General features: G+C 40.3%; 1 pseudogene; it reads left to right on the top strand.

Annotated features, from left to right (window-relative positions):
* The first annotated feature begins 1,143 nt into the window (after positions 1 to 1,143).
* On the top strand, positions 1,144 to 3,779 carry LOC125934013 (polypeptide N-acetylgalactosaminyltransferase 11-like; annotated as a pseudogene).
* The last annotated feature ends 419 nt before the right edge of the window (positions 3,780 to 4,198 follow it).

Here is a 4,198-nt window from a genome sequence, read left to right as displayed (position 1 = left end):
CTAAAATTGACTGAGAGTTCTGAGGGGGAGGCTATTACAAAGGAAAAGACCTGAGGATGAGCTTTGATAAATACAAGTACCGTATTGGTTGTTACAATGAGTATAGACAGGCATTTTGGATATAGTAGCTGTGGAGCCAAAGAGATACTTTAAATAAATACATTCAATAAATTGGTGAAATGGAACTTTATTGTAACTCTTGACTTTCTCTGGCTTTTTCTTGTTTGGCCCATCACTTATGGGAAATGTCAAGTGATTCTGAAGACCACCTGGAGTTGCTTTAACTTCAATCCCCTGAGAAGCCTCAAAAGGTCAAGTATCATCTCCAACTGCTTCTCAGAGATGCCTTTACATCGTACAGAGTTCCTAGTTAATCTTCCCCAGTCCTGTAAAATTCACATGTGCCAGTGCTGTAGATAGAAATGACACACATTCTTTCAATTTTGGAAACTGGGCTTTTTCTCATAGACTCAAGGGGATAATCCCACATTTTAAAGACAGATTTTAAAATATTGAAAGCTATAAAAGATTAGGGTAGCTCTTTAAAAATTCCCTGAAAAGCACATTATGCAGTAATAATGTACACTGTCTTAAAAATATATGATTTAAATTTCAAAAATGAAGGAAGGAATAATTTTAAGTCAATTTAGAGATATCTATGAATCACGATATGATAGTATTTAAAAATATATGCACACATATGAATGTATACATGTAGAAACCAAAATGCATACATATAAACACAAGTACCATGTGTGTTCATTACTGATAATAGCTCAACAAAAGTGATAAACGCTTTGAGATCTTCCTGTGTGCCAAGGATGAACTAAGTGACTGCAACATTAGCTTGTTTATCCTTCCGGCAACTCTGAGGTAGATAATATACATACATATATATATATATATATACATATATATATATATATATATATGTATATATATATATTTTTTTTTTACATTTTTCAGTTACCACTTTATATAGCCACCACAAATAAAATCCCAAAGGAGTCTTAAATCAAAAGCTTACTCTTCATTTTAATTCAAGAAATTGTTTATTTAGCACCTTCTATCTACTAATCAGTATGCCACATGCTTAGACAAAATGCCTTACTTCTGCATAAAAAAAGATATATTAATGCAGTCATGGACATCAAAGAAGCTGTTTGCCCTCAAGGTAAATACCAGTCTCCATGCCAGAAGACAGAAGCCAAACTGTAAAATATCTCTCAAAAGGGACATTTTCAGGTTCAAAAAAAAAAAAAAAAAAAAAATTGACAGCTAGTTACCAATGGAGCACTGTTATTTTGCCTTACTCTTTTCCTTTTCCTTCTTTTCTTTCTTGTTCCTTTCACTCGGGACTTGGTCCTATCTTTTCCATTTCAAATAATCCTCCATTCACTTCAAATTGGATTGGAGAGACATGCAATTGTTCAAACTTCTTCCTTGTTATTTACTAAGACATGCTCTTAAAACTCTTGTTTAATTTTAAAAGCCTGGCTAATTTCTTTCAGTGGGGGGAAGACAGAGAAAGAGGGAAGATACAGATAGTAGCACAAGTCTCCGTGGCCTGGTGGCAGCCACCTGTCCGGAACCTGCAGGAAGCTTGGCTGTTAGGCTTCCCCAGGCCTCTTCCACCTGCCTGACCCCCTCCCCACCTGCGCTGAGACAGGGAGGGAGGGTGCGACTGCCGGGGTCTCTGAAGGCCCAGTGCTGGGCTGCTGGTGTTTGGTGTCACAAGGTGTCTTTCTGGCATCTTCAGCGTGAGGACCTGATGGGGAGCCCACAGAAGCATCCCCACTCCCACCCTGACTGCATCTGGGAGATTCTCACTCTCAATGTTGGTTCCCATTCAGCCTCCAGCACCAGTTTCTGGCTCTGGCTGCTTCTGCTGGAAGAAATTGAAAAAGTCCTTTCAGGGGCGCTAGGTCTGCAATGGTTTAAGTGTTACAATTTGCTATATCTACTGAGGTGCATTTTTACATCTGTGATCTGGACAGTTTTGCTTTTTGTTTAAGTTCAGTCAAGTGATTCTGTTGCTTAAGAATGTGCCTATCAGTGGGGCGCCTGGGTGGCTCAGTTGGTTGAGTGGCCGACTTCGGCTTAGGTCATGATCTCACAGTTCGTGAGTTTGAGCTCTGCATGGAGCTCTGTGCTGACAACTCAGAGCCTGGAGCCTGCTTTTGATTCTGTGTTTCCCTCTCTCTCTGCCCCTCCCCTGCTCATGCTCTGTGTCTCTCTCAAAAATAAATAAACATTAAAAAAAAAAAAAAAAGAAAGAAAAGAATGTGCCTATCAAGGGGTCTAGGCCCTGTGGATCATTTCCTAAAACATTCTATCCCTGTTTCACTCAAGCTCTAAGTCCAGTGTTAGAGTCATAGTTCAAAGCAGACAAAATTGTGATATAGTAATCATATTGAAGATCCAGAAAAAAACCAATGTGAAATTCTCTTCTAAACTGAATATGATTTTTAAAAATTTTTTAATGTTTATCTATTTTTGATAGAGAGTGACAGAGAGCGAGTGAGGGAAGGGGCAGAGGAGAGATGGAGACACAGAATCTGAAGCAGGCTCCAGGCTCCAAGCTGTCAGCACAGAGTCTGATGCAGGGCTCGAATCCATGAACCGTGAGATCATGACCTGAGCCGAAGTCAGACGCTTAACCGACAGAGCCACCCAGGCGCCCCTAAATTGAATATGATTTTTAATGAAAGTGATCAGGAATTGAGAGACTTAAGCTATAAGATACATGCCTTTGATATCGTTTTTAATAATCACTTGGGTTCCAGTGGAGATTTGCCAGCCACAAGGAATGCAGCATGTGAAGAAAATCTTCACCTGACTGATGTTTCAGTCACTCGTGTTATTACTTGTCTCTACAGTGAAGCTGTGTTGATTTTGCTTAGGACAGGGCACAGTTACAGATGGCACACCAGCGTGTCATCGTCATGAAATTGCCTTAGTGGATGATGCTAGTGACTTTGATGATTTGGAAGGAGAGCTAGATAAATATCTCCAAAAACACCTTGTTGGTAAAATTAAAGTAGTAAGAAGTACAAAGGGTGAGGGAATGCTTTGAGGAAGAACAATTGGAGCAGCCTGTGTTACAGAAGCTCTGGTGAGGCTGGACAACTGCTGTGAAGTGAATGTGATGTGGCTGCAGGCTTGGCTGGCTGTCATCAGGAGGACGGGCCGACCATGGCTCGCCCACCAACTGATATGATTGGCGCAGATGTGCTTGTCTATAGCTTGTTGTCCTCTGTGGTACAGGGAGGAGTCAGCTGGGGGCTATGCTTCACATGAGATCTCGTTCCCCTTTCCGAGCTATGAGGACCAGATGGAGGCAATGCACCAGTAGAGTCACCCGCAATGGCTGGAGGATTGTGTGTCATGAACAGAAACTATTTCAATGATGTGGACGATAAGACAGTGGCATGTGTATCTGGGAAGGAAAAGATTTAGAAATATCACTTAGGATCTGAATGTGTAGTGGTAAGCTCTTCACCATCCCATGCTCTAGAGTAGGACATATTTTCTGAAAAAAGGCAACCATGTGGATCTCATAAAGGTCAGGACACCATGACACATAACTCTTTGAGGCTCGTACATGTTTGGTTGAATGAATATAAGGAACATTATTTTTCCTCGAGACCTGATCTGAGAACCAAAAGCTGTGGAAATATTGGTGAGTATATTGAAATGAAGAAGAAATTAGGTTGTAAATCATGAAACGTTATCCAAATAACATTTACCCAGAAATGCAGATATCTGCGCAAGGATAATGTAGAAGTATGCACAATGAGTCTAAGAAAAATTGGTTAGGAAATTGTCACATCACCCAGAGGAAAACCACAGAAGACTTAAGGAGGGTCTGAACTAAGGCAGGACTTGATTGATTACCTTACATGCTACACATTGGAATTTTTTGTTTGGAAATTATGATATAACTGCATTAAAAACAAAGGATTCTAGTTCCATCCGTTGCTTCATATCCATTAGTGTTTTATTTGTCATGCACAAGAAAGTGTAGGAAACGGTAGGTCTTTGAAGATAAATAAGACTAAGCCTATGTCCCCAAAGAACATACAGTACACTGCAGGAGATGAATAGATGCTAATGCTGCTATTCCTTTATTCGTTGGAAGTCAAGGTGAAGAAGGAGAGAAACTCAAGGACGACTCCCAAAGGATGGGAGGAAATGT

The sequence above is a fragment of the Panthera uncia genome (genome assembly GCF_023721935.1).
Source record: "Panthera uncia isolate 11264 chromosome A1 unlocalized genomic scaffold, Puncia_PCG_1.0 HiC_scaffold_16, whole genome shotgun sequence".
Classification (NCBI taxonomy): Eukaryota; Metazoa; Chordata; class Mammalia; order Carnivora; family Felidae; genus Panthera; species Panthera uncia.
Note: the sequence above shows the minus strand (reverse complement) of the source record. Positions and strands in the feature narration are given on the sequence as shown.